The sequence below is a fragment of the Anabrus simplex genome, chromosome 10 (genome assembly GCF_040414725.1).
Source record: "Anabrus simplex isolate iqAnaSimp1 chromosome 10, ASM4041472v1, whole genome shotgun sequence".
In the NCBI taxonomy this organism is placed as follows: domain Eukaryota; kingdom Metazoa; phylum Arthropoda; class Insecta; order Orthoptera; family Tettigoniidae; genus Anabrus; species Anabrus simplex.
Window position 1 is genome coordinate 77,413,538 of NC_090274.1, and position 24,148 is coordinate 77,437,685.

Below are 24,148 nucleotides of genomic sequence, written 5' to 3' on the forward strand. Positions count from 1 at the left end.
ATTCACTGTGTAGTTGCTACCCATTTCGTCAGTTAATTTCTTCAAGTCATGGAATTAATTCTGTCCCTACAATTAAATATTTGTGGGCTATGGATTGTAGGATTGGAATGGTATCCACTGCATACAGATTACATTGTTGCCAGGAACTTATTCTGGTTCTGTGAAGGGTAATTACCACTTTAAAACATAACGTCTTTACACTCAATAGATTTGAGATATTCATAGACACAGGATGCAATTGCTATTGCTCCTTTCTTACCAGATGCTTCATTCCAAAGGTAGCAATAACCTTTTTTGGTTGCATTATCAAAAATTGTGAAATTGTACATATTTAGCCGTCGTTTATAATAAAACACCGATAGGTCATTACAAGGTGCCTGAAGGACAGACTGCAGATCAAATTCGCATACTTTAATATCGTTACCTCCAAGTGCTTTTTCTAAATCAGCATTTCTCTTGGCCTCTAGTGGACACGGCAGTAGGTCTATGTATGTTCTTTGAGATGGCAAATTATCGGTGTCAACATGCATGATATGCGAGTTAGAAGCATTCACTTCTTCTGCTCTTTCAATCACACTAATACAACATTTGCCAGAAGAAATGTGACAGAGTAACGATCCTCGACTTGGGAATACACATTTGAATTCTCGACAGGACATAATTGCATCTATATCACTTTGTGGAATTTTACTCGCAACACAATCGCAACTTGCCAGTGCCTTGGTACAATACTGTCTTTCTGTAGAAAGCATAACACTGTCAACACTATACAGACAATAATAATGTGCCCCACGCACAACGACTTACGACAATTTGTCAGTATGTACCTCTGCAAAATGTTCTACAGGAAGACTGTCGTAATAGAGTTACGACAGTTTATCAGTATAAACCTCTACAAATTCACAAAACCTAAAAACTGTTGTTTGAGTGTTTTGAATGGTATGGTATGACTTACAGTTACAACAGTATTACTGTTCGATAGAGGACAAAATATCAGTTTTTAATGTGTTTGTAACTCAAAATTCAACTTTTGGGAGTTAACGACAGTCTTGTTCTGAGGGTGCGATGTGTTTATGTTGTTTTTAGAAAAGAGTTTATACAAATTATTTCCTTTATTGAATAAGGGTTAATGGTGAAATGAAATGGCGCACGGCTTTTAGTGCCGGGAGTGACTGAGGACAAGTTCGGTTCGCCAGATGCAGGTCTTTTGATATGACTCCCGTAGGCGACCTGCGCGTCGTGATGAGGATGAAATGATGATGAAGACGGCACATACACCCAGCTCCCGTGCCAGCGAAATTAAGCAATTAAGGTAAAAATTCCCGACCCTGCCGGGAATCAAACCAGGGACCCCTGTGACCAAAGGCCAGCACGCCATGGATTCAGACAGTGTTAGTGGTATACATACAATGTTCCTAGTATTTATACAGTTCTGTTATACGGCAAAAGTGTCTGTGCCACTACTTTTTTGGTGCCAGTGTACATGCTGTTCCAACAGAAATTCAGAACTGCTTCTGAACTGTGAGTTCTGAATTTATGCTGTTCTAACTACATTCAGAACCATTTCAAGAGCCAATGCCAGCAGTGCACGTTCAATACCAGGGACTGTATGTTGTATACCTGCATATTTGATTCGACCAGTAAATGGTGTAACTAAATGCAGTACTTCTCATTGGAATAGTGAGCTCTTCCATCATCCATTGTTTAATGTTTTGTAACAGTTCGTAGATGGCATTGATACAGTTCACAAATACCATTTACTAATTCCAACGTTCGCACAGTCAGTTCTGGAAGCATTCTGATTCGTATATGCTCATTAAAATAATATTGAAGGCGTTCATAGCCAGTAGTTTATAGCCAGTTAAGAAACTGTTTGTTGTAATGGACATACAGTATATATTGTAGCATAATCAATAATGGTTGCAACCTTTTGGATAAAATTGCCAATGAGTACCTGGCTATCCTCTGTCAAGTAATTTGTTTGATCATTAAGGAATCTGGCTAAACTACTACTGAATTCAACATATTATTTGGTAGCTCTTAAAGGGGCTGCTAGCCCAGGTGATTACTGTAGGTACTTCAAGAGACGAACTAAGGCTATATCTGTATAAGAAACTGGCTTATTACAATACATAATGCACAGGGATTACCCCCAATTGTCTTTAACGTCCAGGATGCTTTACATAATTTGTAAGTGTTATGAATAAGACTGGGCTCTCCACTTACTATCCGAGGGTTTGTGGATTGAAAACAAAACTGAATGTACTATATCAGAACATTCCTAATGGTGACTTTCAAATTTTATATTGTATCTGAATCACCGCTGGACTCTAGTGTAGAGTGAGGTTTATATTGAGCAGTACAAAATAGAGTTAGCGGGGGGGCAGGGCGCGGGGATTGTGTCTTCACAGTGGCTAAAAGTGTATCATTTGCCTTGCAAGTTGAGCAAGAAATGAATAGTTTAGATGTTTAGTTGTAGAATATTTTTTTTGTTACTATTGTCTTTACATTGCACTGACACAGATAGGAATTACGATAATGATGGGATAGAAAAGGGCTTGGAGTGTGAAGGAAGTTGCAGCCCTATAGGCAGTTTTCTGTGTTTTCCCATTTTCACACCAAAGAAATGCTGGGACTCTACCTTACTCAAGGCCACAGCCACTTGCTTCCCACTCCTAGCCATAATGCCTTAAGTCCTATCTTTGTCAGTGTGTTGTAAACAAGTCATAAAAAGAAAAGTAGGTTCATCAAACCAGTCATTAGACTCCCAGTGTAGTGGGCGATATGCAAGTTGCATAGTCACACTCTCTACATAAGGGGAGTGCAAATGAATCCCATTGTGTGGGTGTGGGTTGTTCTTTCATTGAAAATGTTTATCCTTGAGGTTCATTTCCCAGGTAAAACTGGAGGTCTTGTGGCTATGGGCATAATATCAACAGTCACCTAAAGCTACAGACTTGACTACAAAACAGCAATAATAGTGTTTGTTGCTCATGTTTCAGTGCAAGGTCTGTGGAGGTAATCTACATCCCAAAACCGTCTAAACGTTCGCACACTATTTAAAATGGACTTGGAAGTAAAGATAAAAGAGGAAACAATTTGCTTAGAGGAAACTTCAAATACTTCATGCGTAAGTATAATTCCAGGTAACTTTATAGTGATTACAATTAAACCCTTAGCAGTCGTCTGAGTTCGACTGGTTAGATAACTCTACTTTTATCTGATGTTCAGGAGATATATGAGTATCTTGCTGTCTTTTCTTAAGGCACATATATATTTGTTTACTAATCTCAGATTGACTAAGTATACTTTTTATGATTAAATAAATGCAGAATTTACAGGTATGCACCTTTTATTTGGCATAGCATGTCTGAAAGCTGAAGAAGAAGTGGGTTTCTCTTTATCTTTCTTTGCTTTGTAGCTTATATCAGGAAAAATGGCAGTCTGAGTAGCTCAGGCTGTGGATAGCTTGCCTGCTGGTTTCAACTTGGCATATTAAATCCTTTACCACCCTGATTGTATTAAAGATGCTGAAATACATTAGCCTCTTGCGGGAACAATTTCTGTCATCTTAGAGTTTTGAAACCTTTAAGGCTAGTTTGCATGACATAGAATCAATATGTGTAGGGCTGGTGAGTGGGTAGTCTTCATATGCTTTGATAATTTACAATGAGAAGAGCCAATAATAGCCACGAATTCAAGACCATGATGGGAGGTTTGATCCGCTCTGTCGTAATTCCAGCCCAACACCAACATAGAAAGATTCCATCTGACATGATATAATGAATTACACATTTAGATCTTAGGAAGTGAAATAATTCAGTTGTAAACAAGTTCATTCTAGGAAGTGTTCTAAGAATAACAAGGCACAAATATAAACTTTGGTAGTATAATAGTTAACTTTTGAATAGGCCTACGCTTAAGAGGGCCACAGAAAAAAACATTAGGAAGAAGCATTTAATCACTGATCAATTTTTTTAAGTAAACGATCTGACATTTTAATACATATTTTAAGGTGTTACATAACATAAGAATAACCAGTTGAACTTTCTATAAATGTTTTAAACCAGGCGAATTGGCCCTGCGGTTAGGGGCGCACGGCTGTGAGCTCGCATCTAGGAGATAGTGCGTTCGAATCCCACTGTCGGCATTCCTGAAGATGGTTTTCTGTGGTTTTCCATTTTCATACCGGGAGAATGCTGGGGTTGTACCTTAATTAAGGCCATGGCTGCTTCCTTCCAACTCCTAGCCCTTTCCTATCCCATTGTCACCATAAGATGTATCTGTGTCTGTGCAATGTGAAGCCAATAGCAAAAAAAAATTCTAAAGTGTTCCATTACGACAAACATTATCAAGAAGTGGTCATTATGTGTGTATGTGTTATAAATAATAGTATATATTGATGATGTCTTTTTAGATGAATTATGGTAGACCTTAAGGTATGGGGAATATTGATTTATGGTGTAGAAATTGCTGATGAAGTGAGTTAGGTCTCTCAAAACATGTACTAGTGAAATAATTGTACAAAATTAGAAACTGATTATATATAGACGGCACAGTCCAAACCGTCACCCATGGTGTATTATATGCTGGATGTCATTCATTGTTATTGGAAATATTGGATAGTTGTTGGCATTGGAACCTTGTATTCATTATTTTTCCCCATGGATAGTTTAACAATTGGTTATGCAACACTGATTATTTTCAGCGTAAATTAACTGAACGGGTCCTATTCTGGAAAGAATGATCCTCTTTATCTTACCTACAAGGCCCCAGTGAGATTTCCAATGAGTTTGAGAAATGAGTACCTGAAACATAGTGCTGATTCTCGCTCCTATCAGTGCTACAGACTTTCTTCTCATTAGGTAAAACTACTACAGTGACATTTAGGTTACTGTTCATGATAAAAATTCTGATTGTGACTGGTTGCTTTTTTTGCCTAAAGTCATGAGGGGATTGAGTCCATTAATGCAGTATTGATAATTCTACTGTATATTACCCTCTTTGGCACCAACAGATTTAAAATAACGTTTATATGGGGACATTGCTCAATATTGATTTTTACTCCTCTTTTCTCCTGATTGAAAAGATTTTATAACATTGATGGTCAACTTTTTTTTTTTTTTTTTTTTTTTTTTTTTTTTTTTTTTTTTTGCTAGGGGCTTTACGTCGCACCGACACAGATAGGTCTTATGGCGACGGATGGTCAACTTTGATAACTGGATTTTCCACTGTCACAATACTTTTAAGACTTCCTAAAGTGTTGCTTTTGAGATTGCACAGAGGGATATATCTAGGGGAGAAGAATAATTATTCCCTATTAGGGTAAGGAATTTACAGGGCTCATGTGGATAGTGAGAATTTTAGGTACTCCATTGAAGTGAAAATTTACCTTAAACTGCACTGGAAAACCAATTAATGGCAAAATAGTTGACCACCTCTTTTTCATCCATGATATTACAACACTGGTATCACCTAACCTGATTGTGTGGCTGTAGGTCCTGCAACAACGTTATTTATTATATTTTTTAATGCTATTTGTTCAGGCCATTGACCTATAGAGATCTTTTGCCCCTTCTTGCAACATGTGATATGAACCTGCACGTAATTGGAATGGAGGAAGTGTAGATTGTTCAATGTGAGAAAAGGAATGTTAAGAATGATGCAAGCACCCAGTCACCAAGCCAGGGATATTAATCATTTACAATTAAAAACCTCTAACCCAGCTGGGAATTGAATCCAGGGTCGCCAGTTGAGAGGCGGACATGTTGCCCCTAAACCACGGGGCCAGCTTGTTAATGTTCTATGAAATCTAGCACAACTGAAAGAATGTTATAACAACCTTCTGATTGTTGTCTTTTGAGAAACAAATTCCTGCAGGATTTCATTAATTTAGTTTGGGAGGAAGTCTAGAGGTTTATGTTCATGTGATAAAAGAATGATAATAAATATTAGTTCAACTACAGAGCTATCCCTAAGACCTCCTGATGGGTGAAGTGCCCTGCTATGTTTATGGACCACCCAGCTAACCGAACCTAGATATGCACTAATTACAGACTGAAAAGCTGTTTAGTTGAATGATCAATCGTCATTTTCAGTATAATTACTTCGGAGTTTCAATGTTTAGTGGTTTTGAATGATGTCACAAACCCGTATGGCACTCCACAGCAATTGAATAGTAATGCCCGGTATTGAATGATTATGAATGAGAAGTAGAACACAAGAAGTTCAAAATCCTCTGTTGTCTTGCTCTGTTTCAAAATACAAAATTAGTTATATATTGCAGTTACTGTTATCCGTCTGTTAATATGAATGCCATGAGAGGAATAAATTCAAAAATTTTCATATCCATTTTAGTGCACAGTATTCCCCACGTAGCCGCTCATTCCTGATACCTGGCTGACAAAATTTCTAGGGAAAACACTGCACTACTTAGAGAAGAAGAGGCTGGTAGGACTGGATAAATTGACATGGAAAGCTGCATCATTCTAGTGCATGGACTGATAAGCCATGTATATTAGTAATGTCTTTAATAGTAATGACAGTAATCTATGTGAAAAATTTGTAACAACTGTGCATCTATATATTGATTATTTTGGCAGCATTCTCTTTTAATTATCCATTTCAGGTGTAATAATGATCCCTAAATATTTTTTAGCTTAGGGGTCTTGCCTTTTTTTTGCTGTTGTTTGAGTTCTTGTTACTGAAAAACTACCGGATTCATTTCAACACACATTTAGAGTCTTCTTATCCATGGATAGTTTTTAGGTTCAATATCATTTCAACATGTGTGAATTGAATGGGGATTTATGTGAAGACTGAAACAGTGATTTTACATTCCCAAAAATGTATGTAGCAAACCGTATTTGATTTCTACCAACCTTACTGGAAACCTATTTGTAAAACTTCCTGCTCATGTACACTATTTTGATAGGAGGATTAATGAGGGAGATATCTTTTCAGAATGCCTTACAGTCTTAATTCGTAATGCACATGGCCTGTGAGAAACTTCTTTCTACCTGAGAGGAACTTCACATTTCTTGTAAATCACTTAGATTTAATCAGTTTTTATATTCACATGTAGCAGTAGATGTACTGTCATAATACCACTTTGAGGAGTGATGAGTCCCACTGTTCATGAGAGTGAAAGCTACTCGGACAGTCGTCAGCATTCTCCTTCACAGTTTCGGAAGTTACTGATGTGGACTAGTCACCTCACCTGACAATGTTTTATACCTGACAAATCTTCAAACTCTTTCCTACGATACACTCCCAGCATTCTCCTTCACAGTTTCAGAAGTCACTGATGTGGATTAGTCACCTCACCTGACAATGTTTTCAAACACACAAATCTTCAAACTCTTTCCCACGATACATCCCAGCACCCGTGTTAATGGCCAGTCGATCCAGTTCTTCCCATCAGCTGCAACCAGCACCACATCCCTTTCTCCAGTGTTTATAGACATCTTATTCTGCATCTGGATCAACTGACTTAGTACTTTCCTCAAAATCTTGTTGCAGCTGTAGTAGAAATCAAAATCTCCTTGAAAAGTTCACAGAATCCAGTTGATCTAAATCTAGTATTGCCAAGCAGACATTGTCTTGCAAAATACTTGAAGGTGAAAGTTGCTTGAGATCATCAGGCTTCTCAGGCAAGTAGGTAAGAGGACGGTTTTAACGACGGCTTCACACCCACACAGTATTGTCATCATCTCTTCGCAACAGTGTAGCTGTCCCAAGGACACATCTCAAATTTCTCTTTACTATCTGAATCAGATTTTGCCACCAACCAACCCACCAGCGTGCTGCATTGTGGATTGGATTGTCTTTCTGTGTGGTTTTAGTTGACACTTCAAAACAAATTATCTGTACCAGTGAAATATGTTCCATTGTTTTTGTAAACACTTTTGGTCTTTGTCATTGAGTGATGAACCAACGAAAACTCAGTAAAAATCCATTCATTATGAAATTGATGCCCAGTTCCAAGTGCACTGCTCTATACACAGCAAATGTGTAGAGAATATTCCACCTCTTCCTCTTTACTTTCAGTATCGAGAGTCCAGCAAGGTCTACACCTGTCGCCTCAAGTACCACAGCACCTTTTATTCTGTTCCAGGATCAGCATCCACCTTCTTAGCTTTGTGCCATTTTTCATCTCGCACATCTTGACAGCATGATCTGGCTTCTCCTTCGTCCTTGTTTAACTGAAAATCTTTCATGCATGTGCAGCAGTAACATTCAAGTGCCAACGTGTAATATTCTATCACCCACTGGATTCTCTCTAAACCTGAACAGAACAGAGGGGATCAGTCCAATTAAGTTTGGACCTTTGTCATACAGTCATTCAGTAACAACTCCCTCTTCCTTTTACTGGATACGTCAAATATGGGCCTAATTCACATCATTGCACTGTCCTTAAATACACCCTAATTAGGTAGAATGTAACATTTACCTCTAGCCCCTTCATAATGTCTCTCTTCAACAATACCATCTTTAGCCCATTCCGGCAGTACAGCATCATACTCATGAAATTAATTCTCACGAATAATTATCTCAGTCATAGAACACAGTCTTTTTTCTGCAACGTCGCTGTGTCATATATTATTTGCAATCCCTATTGTTTCTCAACTCTCGTGTCAGGAAGGCAATGATGTTGGTGTAATTATTCTTAAGGAATTGGAAACGATGGTAGATGAACTCCATTGTCATAAAGCAGCAGGAATAAATGAAATTAGACCAGACATGGTGAAGTATAGTGGGAAGGAAGTGTTGAAATGCATTCATAAAATAAGATTATCATGGAGTGTTAGTCAGGTACCTTCAGATTGGATGAAAGCTGTATTTTCACCTTCCTATAAGCAAGCAAAAAGAAGGATTGCAACAATTATCAAGGTATCTTAATAATCAGTATACCAGGCAAGGTGTTCACTGGGATCTTGGAAGGGAGGTAAGGTCAGTCGTTCAGAGGAAGTAGGATGGAAAGCAGTGTGGTATCATTCCATAACGGGACATTCAGGATTGGATTTCCAGTATTTGCCAGAATTTTGAAAAATGTTTGTTGTTTGTAGTTTACATAGATCATCTGCTATAAGGCATAAAGTGGCAGGAAGGGATTCAGTAAGGTGAAAATTTAGTAAGCCACCTGGCATATGCTGACAAATTGATCTTAATGGCAGGTGTTGCCTAAAGCCTGCATTCTACTCTCTTGGAACTTGAAAATAGGTGCAATGAGTATGGTATGAATATTAGCCTTGCTAAGACTAAATTGATGTCAGTAGATAAGTCATCCAAGATAAATGAATGTTAGATTCAGGATACAAAGTTGGAACAGGTAGATAATTTGAAATATTTAGGATGTGTGCACTCCCAGGCTGGTAGTATAGTAAGTGAACTTGAATCAAGCTAATTCAGTCTGCTCACAGTTTTAATCAACAGTATTCTGGAAGAATGAAGTCAGTTCCTGGACAAAACCATCTTTACATAGGTGTTTATTCAGACCAACATTGCTATATGGGAGTGAAGGCTCGGTGGGCGCAATATAACATATTCCCAACTTAGAAGTAACAGACATGAAAGTAGCAACAATGATAGGTGGTAAAACAGGTGGGAACAATGGCAGGAGTGTACTTGTTATTAAGAAATATAGGCTAAGTTAGGATTGAACTCAATGGATGTGGAGTTGTAGTCATGAGCAAATCGTTTAGGGGTCATGTGAGGCGAATGGAGCAGGATAGGTTACCTAGGAGAATGATGGAGTCGGTCATGGAGGGTAAGAGGAATACAGGGATACCAAGGTGATGATGATTAGACTCAGTTTCTAATGACTTAAAGATAAGAGATATAGAACTAGTTGGAAATAGGGGATTGTTGTGGCGATTTGTACATTCACAGAGGCTTGCAGACTGAACACCAAAAGAAATAACAGTCTATAATGAGTATGTATGTATGTATCTACTCCTTTAACAGGAAATTTCATAATGTGCTCATGGATAACAATTGCATTAGCGCAGTGTCCCTGTTTGGCACTATTGGCAGCATGGTCTGAAGTTATCTGGAAGATTCCTCTGTTCTTTATGCAGTACAAAATACTATGCATTCTTACATAAAATGATCAGTTTATTGCCTTATTACATGATATACAAAAATGCTACCTGATTTGAGTGTTGGTTCACTTTTAGTTCACCCCCTTGATGGTGATTTTTGATCAGTCAGCCCCATTAAGGAAGAGTCTTGCTATTAGAGTAAGAATGAAACAAAGTTTTTAAGGAATGGTCCTTGTACTCTTAATTTAGCCATTCAGAATAATAATAATAATAATAATAATAATAATAATAATAATAATAATAATAATAATAATAATAATAATAATAATAATTGTTACCGTGTTTTTGTGGTAGGTAGAGGAGAAAGAAGGTGCGGGTGTGAATGGGTCTCAAACTACGAAATTAAAGTTAATGTAAAATTTAACAAGGTTATATTCTCTTTTCAAAATTCAGAAATAACAAGAATGGCAGGTACAGAGTAGCAAGGCAACCAAAGTACCATTACAGTATTTACAGGATTTGGGCTTCGAGCCCTGAATTCACAATTCTTGGGCAACTAGCCCAACTTTACCCCAAAACAAGATTTAACAGAGGGGCAGAAAACCCCATTCATGCCCAGGAGCACTTGCTCTAAATTACACAGAAAAGCCTCCTCGAGGCATACATACTCAATTCTCAAGAAAGAGCCACTCGCTCTCAACTTTAAGCCTATCAAAGGCCACACCAAACTCCACCTACAAGTTGTCCTCTAAGGACATAGACACGGGGGTAAAATACCCAACCTACTGAGGTCTATTAAGTGAGAAAAAGGTTAATTACATGACCTCCAAAATAACAATTTGAGAGGAGGCGATCTGCACTCCTAATACACTTGTTTAAAAACCTAATCTGGCACTAGGCCGCTAATGCAAGGGCTAATCCCATACTAAAGAGGTGACTTAAGAAAGAAACAAATTTACATTACTGTTACGGAAGAATCGGTTGTGAGAAATAAGTTCACCTCAAAACAATGTGAGTGGGAGCTCGAGAGGGTTAAGCACTCTCTATCCCAATATGTAGCTTGAAAGAGAATAGATACAAAGATTCTTTACATTTTAGGGAAGGTTACATGGTAGAAATGCTTCGGACCCGCCCCGAGAGTTAAACTGCTGAGCAAGCAAGAAAAGAAGTTATTATACGGCCATTACCTGGTTGTAGAACTGCTGCCCGAAGAAAGAGGCGCTTCCCGCCCCCTGCTATGTACTTTACACACTGAAAGATGGAACTGAAGTGGCGCAGAGACCCTAAAATCAGCAGTTTATATACTCTCGCGGAAAGTTCGAGGCGTTTCAGGAAAGAAAACACCCGCCCACAATCACTTTATTGGCTAGGGTACAGCAACATATCCCCTTTGGAGAAGATACACCTGATTGGTTAGAAATTAATTTTTAAAATTCGGGATTGGCTAAATACAAAACAAGGGGAATGAAAGGGATATCACCTCTGTACAGGCCATGAAGGCCCTTGAAGGAGTGGAAGGTAAAGGCTTCCACCATTGCTAACCTCGGCACGTGATGGGGTAGAGTGGTTAGCTCTACGCCCGGCCGCCTTTGCTCCCAGGAATTAACCTGGTACTCATTTTTGGTGTAGGCTGAGTGAACCTCAAGGACATATGCACCTCCGGAAGTGGAAATCTCGTTTCGTAAATTTTACGACTTCCTGACGGGGATTCGAACCCACGTCCTTCCGGGCGAACCGAGTACGCCTTTACCGCCTCGGCCAGGCAGCCCAATGAAAGGGATATACAGCCAACTTAAACAATAACAGAAAGAAATTTAACAAGAAACAAACTTTTGAAATAAAAATTTCTCCAAAAAACAGTTCTTTCACTTCGCACTAGGTTGCACCATTGTAGTTTTTCAGTAGTGTCCTCTAGAAGAAAAGGTTCACACTTCTCACTACAGGTAAAACAAAAATACATCAAAAATGACACAGTTCAAAAACTCCAAAACTTCCAAGTAGTGGCATCATAGAAACTTGAAAATTAATACCGTAGATAAAGTTCAGACTTCCTCCAGCAGAGGAGTTTCAAATGGCGCAAATTTTAAATAAGCGGCGTAGAGGTGTTACGCCCGGTACAGACCTCCCCCCCCCAAAAGTTCCTCCAAGGGGTGACACATGAAATTTGTTTGAAAACCAGGTCCAAGTTATGATGTTGATATGGAGATTAATTGCAGAAGCATTTATAAAATTTTCTAAATTTGGTTTGATTCAGTTTCAAAATTCTCGTAGTAACTGCTGAAGTAATGTCTTTATGTTTGTAGAAGTTAAATTCAGAAGGAAATCTTTAGTTTTTAAAGTTGAGGAAAAATTTTCTAAGTCCACCAGATATTGCTGTTGAATTCCCAAGTGTAGTAATTGCTGATAGTAAATGTCCATGTAGTTGATTAAATATTTCGATGTTGATTAAGTTGGATGGCCAGACCGGCCGTTGCAGCTTGTGTCCAGAGGAGGCCGCTCGGACTCCTCAAGTACCCTCAGATACCGCTCGCCCGCACTATGAGAGGAGTAGTGGTGTTGAAGCACGCCGCGCCCGCGGCGAACATATACAGGCTGCGGGCCAGTAGCAGGTTGTGCGCCGCACATCAGGCTTGGCCGGGAGGAGGGCTCCGGCTCGCCGTACACAGGTTGGCCTCGCTGGAGTAGAGGGGGCCCTTCCTCTATCCCAGTAGCGGCACGGCGCCGCGCGGCTGCGGGGGCACTGAAACATTAAAGCTAGGCGGCAGAATTTTGTTGGACCATCATCATTTTTGAGGGCACAGGCTTTGTGGAAAGGTTGAGGTGCCAGCGGTGTGCAGATATCCATTTCGTGTACAAGCCACTGTGTGTAGTGGAGCAGGAGACGGGAGCATGGTAATGGCCGTGGCAACGACAGGATGCAGTTTAACGGTTCGGGGAAGGTTTTACAAAAATGCTTACATATAAAACAAAATATTATAGAAGGGGCAGAAGGCCTTAAAAGTGAAAACCTTCAAAACAAATATAACCTTCATATTCCTTTCAAATTATATGAAGCAAGTTAACACAAAAATTACACCGGTTTCACCTGGGACAGGTGAACCCTAAATATCCTATCGGTGGCTGGATTACTTAATAACAACGTAACCGGCGTAAGGAAATCGAGAATTATGCACGGCCCATGAAATCTGGGGGCAAGCTTGCCCGCGGGAACAAAATTTTTGACCATTACCTGGTCACCTATCTTCAAATTGGTGGGTCTCCGTCCACGATCATATCTTTCCCTAACCTTTTCATGAGACACCTTAAGATTGGCTTTAGCCTTCTTCCAAAGATCTTTAATGTTGTCCGGGTCTATTGTCTCAGGTAGAATGTCACTCAGAGACCAGAGGTTAGAGAGCGGCGTGTTGGGAACAAACTTAAACATCAAAGAAGCTGGAGTAAACTTGTGAGATTCATGAACCGCCGAATTCAAAGCAAAAGCTTGTCAATGCAGGGACGTGTCCCATCTAGAATGATCTTCATGATGATAGGCAATAAGCGCGGACCTGAGATTACGATTAACCCGTTCAGCCAGAGATGGTTGAGGGTAATAAGCAGAAGTTGTCACATGAGATATGGACAGGTCAAAGCAGAATTTACGAAATAAATTAGATGTGAAAGCCTTAGCATTATCAGACACAATATATTGGCACGGACCAAAAGAAGCAAAAATAGAATTTAGGCAAGTAATGGTGTACTGAGCGGTAGCCAGCTTAGTCGGAAATAACCAGGAAAATCTTGTAAAACCATCTACGCATACAAAGATGAACTTGTTGGCATTTCCCTTTGACTGGGGGAAGGGTCCTACATAATCAATATACAGGCGTTCCATGGGGCGCGACGCTTGATGCGACGACAAAAGGCCTACCTTGGTGGACATGGTTGGTTTACTAAGCAAACAAGATTTACAAGCCTTTACTAGTTCACGGACTTCACCGTCCATACCTTTCCAGATGAACCTTTCCCGAATCTTTTCACGAGTTTTAAAGATTCCAAGATGCCCCCCTAATGGGGTCTCATGATAGTACTTGAAGATCATAGGCACAAGAACAGCTGGAACGACAACCTTCATCATCTTATCATGCCTTGATGGGCAACATAAAACACCATTCCTCAGAACATAAGGGACGACATGTTCCCCAGAAGAAAGGGTTTCCATTATCGGAGCCAGCGTCGGATCTTCACGTTGGTATTTCTCGATATCCCTAAAGAGCATGGGAGCATCTGTTAAGATGGCATTAACCTCAGATAGCATGGACTCGGGAGGTGAAGAACTATCGACCGGATCATGGGTCTCGACCTCGTTGGAAAACATACGGCTGAGTCCATCAGCAACAACATTTTCGGTACCTCGGATATGCCTGACATCGAATTGGAAGGCAGAAATACGGATGGCCCAACGGGCTATACGACCAGTACGACGCGGCCTACCTAAGACCCAGCTTAAGGCTTGATTATCTGTCTCCAGGTCGAATTTGACATGTTCCAGATAGAGACGGAACTTTTCTATGGCAAATAAGACTGCCAAACCTTCGAGCTCATAGATGGAATACTTGGCTTCCTGAGCCGACAAGGTCCTAGATGCATAGGCGATGGGTCGCCTCCCTAGTTCAGTTTCTTGAAGAAGGACTTCAGCTACTGCTGACGACGACGCGTCTGTTTGGACGATGAATTTCTTTGAGAAATCAGGCATAGCAAGGACAGGGGCATTACAGAGAGCTAATTTAAGATCTTCAAAAGCGGCTTGTTGAGAAGGTCCCCACTCGAATTTGATGCCTTTCCTACGAAGAAGGTTCAAGGGCGCCGCTCTATTAGCGAAGTTAGGAATGAACTTCCTGAAGAAATTCACCATACCAATGAACCTGGCGATACCTTTGATGTCCTTGGGAGGTTTAAAATCACGGATGGCCTGTGTTCTAGAATGATCGACTGCAACACCATCAGGTGACACAATATGCCCTAGGAATGACATGGAGGGCTTAGCAAAGGCGACCTTGGACAACTTAACAGTTAACCCAGCCTTACGGAGGCGATTAAGAACTTCTCGCAGATGATCTAGATGTTCTTCAAAAGTCTCCGAAAATACGACGACATCATCCAAGTAGTGATACAAGTACTCAAATTTGATGTCGGAGAAGACCTTATCTAGCAGCCTAGTGAGTACAGCTGCTCCCGTGGGGAGCCCGAAAGGCACGCGGTTGTATTCGTATAAATTCCAGTCCGTGGCAAACGCTGTAAGATGTTTAGACTCTTCGGCTAGAGGAATTTGATTGTAGGCCTGATTCAAGTCCAAGATGGTGAAGAACTTGGCCTTACGGAACCATGAAAAACAAGAATGAAGGTCAGGAAGGGGCACAGATTGTAACACCACCTTCCGATTGAGAGCCCTATAATCAATGACAGGCCTGAAGCCACCTTGGGGTTTCGGGACTAGAAAAATAGGTGAAGAATACGCCGACTTAGAGGGCCTAATAATACCATCCTTCAACATCTGATCGATGATTTCTTTTTGAGCCTTCATTTTAGGTGGAGATAGCCTATAAGGTGGAAAACGGACAGGAATCGAATCCGTGACCTCAATTTTGTATTCAATAAGGTCAGTAACACCAAGAATATCCGAGAACACCTCTGGAAACGACTGACACAGCTTACGAATACTATCAGCCTGCTCCTCAGGTACATGTCTAAGGTCTAACAACATCTCATCCTGGGTAGGCGAAATAGATGAACAAGATGCAGAATTACATTTTAACAAGGGGATTTTACAATTGGAAGCAAATTTGAAAGTGCACGACCTACTCTGAAGATCGAGCACAAGACCAGTGTAAGAAATGAAGTCAGCTCCCAATATAATGGGGCAAGACAAGTGCTTGGCCACAAACAATTTGATTTTCCATGTAAATTTAAAGATACGAATTTTGACATGTAAAGAACCGAGAATTTCTAATGGAGAGGAATTAGCCGAAACATATTGGATCGCAGACAAACAATAGTTAGGAAGCTTACAAACAGATTTCAATTTTGAATACCATTCAGCCGAAATAATAGAACAAACACTGCCTGAATCTAATAGAGCTGTTATTGGTTCGTTATTTAACTCAATCTTAAGAAAAGGAACAGGTGCGGGGGTATCCGCCGCAATCCTAAGACACTCTTTAGGGCATTCAAAAGATGAATTTGAAGACTGAACTTTCCCTGAATTTTCGACCTGTTTACCAGGGGCTGAGCCTCGGGAAGAGGGATTAGTCGACTCAGCCGAAGCCACTAGTCATTTTTTATTATTGGCATTGGTGGAATTTGCACCAGAAGTTGAGCAGGAGGGGGTGCTATTTGAATTTGGGCAATTCTTGGCGATATGTGAGAAAGCCCCACATTTAAAACAGCCTTGTGATGAGCCAGCTCCATTATTTGCCCTACTAGATTTGATCAATGGACACTTGTTCCGAAGATGGTCAGGCGACCCGCAAGCGTAACATTTACGAGGTGTGACTGATCGGCGAGGTGGAGGCCGAGTATTACTAAAAGAAGGCGGGGGTTCTTTCGCGACACGCAAGGAATCGGCGTATCTAACTCCTTCCGCTGAGACGGCCAATGCTTCAAGTTCAGAGAAGGTTTGGGGGCACGCCGCGAAACACAAATATGACCTATAGGATGGTGAAATTCCTTCTACAATAGCCTGTACAGTCTGATCTTCAGGAAAATGAAGAGCAAACACCCTAGTATAAAACTTAATGTCTTGTATGAAATCAGCCAAGTTTTCATCCAAGCGCTGTTCACGATAATAGTACTTCTGAATAAGGGAGGACCTTGCCCTAGCCGGGATGAAGTTAGGTAGCAAGTGGGCATGGAAGTCCTCAATAGATGATTGCTCGGCAATGGCTCTTACTATTTTGTCAGAGAGAATACCAATTGCATAAGGATAGATGATTTGCAAAATTTGACATGGAGAAAGAGAAAAAACAAGGGCATGATCCTGAAATTCAACTAAAAACCTTAAGAAAGAAATAACTTCACTGGTGGTGTTGACAGAAAACTTCGAGATACCTCTGAGCAACATTGCCAATGGATGGGGCAAACTGCTGAACCCAGGTGACAGTCGGTAAAGGTTTAAGTGGCAAAGAAGTTAATTCAGAACGTACATTATTCAATGAGTTACGGCGTTCAGACTCGTTGTCTAATGGGGCAGAGATAGTTTGAGCAGCAACGGTTATCCTATTGACTTCTCCCTTAGGAGGCTCTTCCTCGCTACCTGCATTCATCGTGGTGGGTTGATCGATTTTGGGAGGAACTTCCCCAGTTAACAATTGGGTAACCTTACTGGATAATTCAGAAATATTTTCAAGCAACATACTAGCTTCCTTCCTCTGAACGTCATTCAACTTCAGAGACAACAGATCGTTAACTCTATTTGAAAAATGGAATAGCCTGGCTTGCACACGCTTAATTTGATTAGGAGAAGGATCATTTTCGTCAAAAAAACTAACTACAGATGCTAGCCCTGTAGTATTCTCGGTGATCGTGGAAAGAGAGTCGTCAATTTCTTTCTCTCCCAAAGTGGGGATGGAAATGGGCAAATCAAGGGACTCTCTAAGCTTGTTTGTGTCTACAGCAACCGTGCCTCCAGATTGCACATTTCTAATAGTTAATTCATAGATCAACTCCTCCTTGCGCAAATAGTTAAGATGGAGAACATCGCGAGGGCCGGGCATGATGACAGAACAATTTTGAAAAAATCAAAAAATTCCAGCAACTGAGAAAATTGTTAGAGTTCGGAACAAAACAATGTTTAGCCGTCAAAAGTGGCTAAATTGAGACCCATTCAACCACGCTCTGCTACCACTTGTTACCGTGTTTTTGTGGTAGGTAGAGGAGAAAGAAGGTGCGGGTGTGAATGGGTCTCAAACTACGAAATTAAAGTTAATGTAAAATTTAATAAGGTTATATTCTCTTTTCAAAATTCAGAAATAACAAGAATGGCAGGTACAGAGTAGCAAGGCAACCAAAGTACCATTACAGTATTTACAGGATTTGGGCTTCGAGCCCTGAATTCACAATTCTTGGGCAACTAGCCCAACTTTACCCCAAAACAAGATTTAACAGAGGGGCAGAAAACCCCATTCATGCCCAGAAGCACTTGCTCTAAATTACACAGAAAAGCCTCCTCGAGGCATACATACTCAATTCTCAAGAAAGAGCCACTCGCTCTCAACTTTAAGCCTATCAAAGGCCACACCAAACTCCACCTACAAGTTGTCCTCTAAGGACATAGACACGGGGGTAAAATACCCAACCTACTGAGGTCTATTAAGTGAGAAAAAGGTTAATTACATGACCTCCAAAATAACAATTTGAGAGGAGGCGATCTGCACTCCTAATACACTTGTTTAAAAACCTAATCTGGCACTGGGCCGCTAATGCAAGGGCTAATCCCATACTAAAGAGGTAACTTAAGAAAGAAACAAATTTACATTACTGTTACGGAAGAATCGGTTGTGAGAAATAAGTTCACCTCAAAACAATATGAGTGGGAGCTCGAGAGGGTTAAGCACTCTCTATCCCAATATGTAGCTTGAAAGAGAATAGATACAAAGATTCTTTACATTTTAGGGAAGGTTACGTGGTGGAAAAGCTTCGGACCCGCCCCGAGAGTTAAACTGCTGAGCAAGCAAGAAAAGAAGTTATTATACGGCCATTACCTGGTTGTAGAACTGCTGCCCGAAGAAAGAGGCGCTTCCCGCCCCCTGCTATGTACTTTACACACTGAAAGATGGAACTGAAGTGGCGCAGAGACCCTAAAATCAGCAGTTTATATACTCTCGCGGAAAGTTCGAGGCGTTTCAGGAAAGAAAACACCCGCCCACAATCACTTTATTGGCTAGGGTACAGCAACATATCCCCTTTGGAGAAGATACACCTGATTGGTTAGAAATTAATTTTTAAAATTCGGGATTGGCTAAATACAAAACAAGGGGAAAGAAAGGGGTATACAGCCAACTTAAACAATAACAGAAAGAAATTTTACAAGAAACAAACTTTTGAAATAAAAATTTCTCCAAAAAACAGTTCTTTCACTTCGCACTAGGTTGCACCATTGTAGTTTTTCAGTAGTGTCCTCTAGAAGAAAAGGTTCACACTTCTCACTACAGGTAAAACAAAAATACATCAAAAATGACACAGTTCAAAAACTCCAAAATTTCCAAGTAGAGGAGTTTCAAATGGCGCAAATCTATATAAATAAAATTGTTTCTGTTTGTCTGTTTGTCTGTCTGTTTGTCTGTTCCACCATCACGTCGAAACGGCTGGATAGATCTCAACCAAACTTCATATTTAGAGTATACTGACCCCGGGGAAGGTTTCGATATGCATATCATTTTAAAATCTTTGAAAAGACTGGGGTTTTATAGGAAAAACGGTTTTCCTCCATTTTCTCTTATACTATTATAGGCAAAATATCGAATTTGTCGTATAAGGACGAGACAAAGCTCAATTTAATCCTCTTGACGCAAAGAACAAAACTCGGTAAGCCCTACGGGCCCGAAAACCATGTTTTAAGGCCCTAAAACCAACCGTTACGGAGATATTGGCACCACACTACCCCTGCTCTAGGAATCGGATAAAGAAATGAACTGCCGTAACCATGGCAACGTCAGCTCCAGGATTCTAGAGCAGTGAGATTATGCATGTACGTTTGGGCATAGCTGTCAACCAAAATAGGTACAAATAAGACTTAATATCTGGGAAAAAAATATACTGTTGTGTAAGGCACTCATAGGACTCCTTTGGGCGGGGATGGAAAGGGGGTGAAGAACGAGTGTAAAAATCTTACTATATATAGAAATGGAAGTGTATGTGTAAATGACACATCTCCAACTAAACCACTGGAGCAATTTCAACCAAACTTGGTACACGAATCACTTACTATCGGGAGACGATCACTGTGGGGGGTAAGCCATCCCTAGCGCCCTTAAGGGAGAGGGTCAGGGGGGTGGTAGTTACAATAATAATCGAGAATAGTGTCGAATTCATAGTTTTCGGGGTCGCTGAGTTGAAAAGTGATACTCTAGAATTTTTTTAAAATCCAGCCCCCTTTTAGGTTGGGAGCAAAGGGCGGGGGGGTGGGGTGAGATATAGAAATAATTAAAAACAGTTTCGAATCCATAGATTTCAGGGTCTCTGAGATGAATAGTATTACTCCGGATTTTTTGCAAATCCAAGTGGGGAGCGATGGGGGTGAGATATAAAATTAATCGAAAAACTACATATAAAAATATTATCTTCTTCTTACTATATATAAAAATTGATGTATGTGTGTGCGTGGGTGTGTGGGTGTGGGTGTGTATATGACACATCTCCTCCTAAACCACTGGAGCAATTTCACCAAACGTGGTACACTTATCAATTAGTATCAGGAGACAAACCGCGTGAGGGTAAGACACCCCTAGCACCCTTTTGGCAGGGGGCGAGGGGAGTGGTATAAAAATAATCTTATAAATAAAGTTGTTCGTTTCTGTTTGTCTGTTTGTCTGTTTGTCTGTTTGTCTGTTCCACCATCACGTCGAAACGGCTGGATATATCTCAACCAAACTTCATATTTAGAGTATACTCATCCCGGGGAAGGTTTAGATACGCATATCATTTTAAAATCTTTGAATACACGGGGGGTTTATAAGAAAACCAGAATGGTTTTTCCACCATCACGTCGAAACGGCTGGATAGATCTCAAGCAAACTTCATATTTAGAGTATACTCCTCCCGGGGAAGGTTTCGATATGCATATCATTTTAAAATATTTGAATACACGGGGGGTTTATAGGAAAACCAGAATGGTTTTTCCACCATCACGTCGAAACGGCTGGATAGATCTCAACCAAATTTCATATTTAGAGTATACTCATCCCGGGGAAGGTTTCGATATGCATATCATTTTAAAATCATTGAATACACGGGGGTTTATAGGAAAATCAGAACGGTTTTTCCACCATCACGTCGAAACGACTGGATAGATCTCAACCAAACTCCATATTTACAGTATACTCATCCCGGGGAAGGTTTCGATATGCATATTATTTTAAAATCTTTGAATACACGGGGGGTTTATAGGAAAACCAGAATGGTTTTTCCACCATCACGTCGAAGCGGCTGGGTAGATCTCAACCAAACTTCATATTTAGAGTATACTCCTCCCGGGGAAGGTTTCGATACGCATATCATTTTAAAATCATTGAATACACGGGGGGTTTATAGGAAAACCAGAATGGTTTTTCCACCATCACGTCGAAACGGCTGGATAGATCTCAACAAAATTTCATATTTAGAGTATACTCATCCCGGGGAAGGTTTCGATATGCATATCATTTTAAAATCTTTGATTACACGGGGGTTGATAAGAAAACCAGAATGGTTTTTCCACCATCACGTCGAAACAGCTGGATAGATCTCAACCAAACTTCATATTTAGAGTATACTCCTCCCGGGGAAGGATTAGATATGCATATCATTTTAAAATCTTTGAATACACGGGGGTTTATAGGAAAACCAGAATAGTTTATCCACCATCACGTCGAAACGGCTGGATAGATCTCAACCAAACTTCTTATGTAGAGTATACTCCTCCCGGGGAAGGTTTTGATATGCATATCATTTTAAAATCTTTGAATACACGGGGGGTTTATCGGAAAACCAGAATGGTTTTTCCACCATCACGTCGAAACGGCTGGATGGATCTCAACAAAATTTTATTTAGAGTATACTCATCCCGGGGAAGGTTTCGATATGCATATCATTTTAAAATCTTTGATTACACGGAGGTTTATAAGAAAACCAGTATGGTTTTTCTACCATCACGTCGAAACAGCTGGATAGATCTCAACCAAACTTAATATTTAGAGCATACTCCTCCCGGGGAAGATTTCGATATGCATATCATTTTAAAATCCTTCAATACACGGGGGTTTATAGGAAAACCAGAATGGTTTTTCCACCATCACGTCGAAACGGCTGGATGGATCTCAACCAAATTTCATATTTAGAGTATACTCATCCCGGGGAAGGTTTCGATATGCATATTATTTAAAAAAAATTGAATACACGGGGTGTTTATAGGAAAACCAGAATGGTTTTTCCACCATCACGTCGAAACGGCTGGATATATCTCAACCAATCTTCATATTTAGAGTATACTCCTCCCGGGGAAGGTTTCGATATGCATATCATTTTAAAATCTTTGAATACACGGGGGGTTTATAGGAAAACCAGAATGGTTTTTCCACCATCACGTCGAAACGGCTGGATAGATCTCAACCAAATTTCATATTTAGAGTATACTCATCCCGGGGAAGGTTTCGATATGCATATCATTTTAAAACCTTTGAGTACACGGGGGGTTTATAAGAAAACCAGAATGGTTTTTCCACCATCACGTCGAAACGGCTGGATAGATCTCAACCAAATTTCATATTTAGAGTATACTCATCCCGGGGAAGGTTTCGATATGCATATCATTTTATAATCTTTGAATACACGGGGGTTTATAGGAAAACCAGAATAGTTTATCCACCATCACGTCGAAACGGCTGGATAGATCTCAACCAAATTTCATATTTAGAGTATACTCCTCCCGGGGAAGGTTTCGATATGCATATTATTTTAAAATCTTTGAATACACGGGGCGTTTATAGGAAAACCAGAATGGTTTTTCCACCATCACGTCGAAACGGCTGGATATATCTCAACCAAACTTCATATTTAGAGTATACTCATCCCGGGGAAGGTTTCGATATGCATATCATTTTAAAATCCTTGAATACACGGGGGGTTTATAGGAAAACCAGAATGGTTTTCCCACCATCACGTCGAAACGGCTGAATGGATCTCAACCAAATTTCATATTTAGAGTATACTCATCCCGGGGAAGGTTTCGATATGCATATCATTTTAAAATCTTTAATACACGGGGGGGTTTATAGGAAAACCAGAATGGTTTTTCCACTATCACGTCGAAACGGCTGGATAGATCTCAACCAAACTTCACATTTAGAGCATACTCCTCCCGGGGAAGGTTTCGATATGCATATCATTTTAAAATCTTTGAATAGACGGGGTGTTTATTGGAAAACCAGAATGGTTTTCCTCCATTTTCTCTTATACTATTGATTTTCTGTAAACTTCGTTTACCGTACGTGAAACGTCTCTTCATTATAAACAACTTTCGTTATGTTTATAATTTACCTTACTCTTTACATGACGGAGAAATTTACAATTTTCTGCTGGTACCATGCTCTGCATTGAGTGACCGACAGACCGACAACGAACCTACAGGTTACCATGGCAACGTCTCTGACTGCATGCCAGCAGGGAAGTAACGTATTGCCATTTTCCTCATTATGCTTTTAAATTCTTGGTTGTTCCTTGGGTAGAATGCAAGAAAGGCGTCAATCGGCCTATCTGCGGGATATTGGCGGAATATCGTTGGATGTTATAACCGCCTTCGAATAGATTAAATAATAACACCATTAGTCATCTTCTTATTATTTGTTTACCTAGGAATCAATGGACCTAAATTGCTCCTCTGTTACCGTTTTATTATATCCATAACTCACACTAGCATAATTTATGGAGGGGCATTTGTTTTTCCAATACATTAACTTGGCATTTACATATTTGTCGTTTTCCGGCTGTCCTCAGTTATAATCCATTTTCTATTACTTTCAACTATCTTAACTGTATTATTTTCTTCCTTAATTACGCCGTATGTACGCGAGTGCTACAAACTACTGGATGTATTTCCACCAATACTCATATTTAGAATACACCTGTCCTTGATAGATTTTAGGGCAAATATTGTTTCTAAATCCCTGAACTGACTGGGGGTTTATACGAAACCGAAACAGTGATTTTGCACTTCCACAAAATATACACAACCAACGTTAATTTAAATCTACCTGCCTTGGTAGAAATTAATTTCTAAACCTTTTTTCTCATGTGCATCATTTCGATACGAGGATTAATAAGGGAGATATCATTAACGGACCGTTTTTTTGTACAAGTCCCATCGGACTTAACTCACG

The 24,148-nt window shown here is 40.0% G+C and overlaps 1 long non-coding RNA gene across 2 annotated transcripts in view; it reads left to right on the top strand.

Annotated features, from left to right (window-relative positions):
- The window catches only part of LOC137502390 (uncharacterized), a 99,796-nt gene that overhangs the window by 5,572 nt on the left and 70,076 nt on the right, over positions 1 to 24,148 (top strand). For both annotated transcript variants that reach the window (XR_011018760.1, XR_011018761.1), the window contains exon 2: positions 3,003 to 3,130. This is a non-coding gene — a long non-coding RNA (uncharacterized lncRNA). The remainder of the gene's footprint in view (positions 1 to 3,002; positions 3,131 to 24,148) is intronic.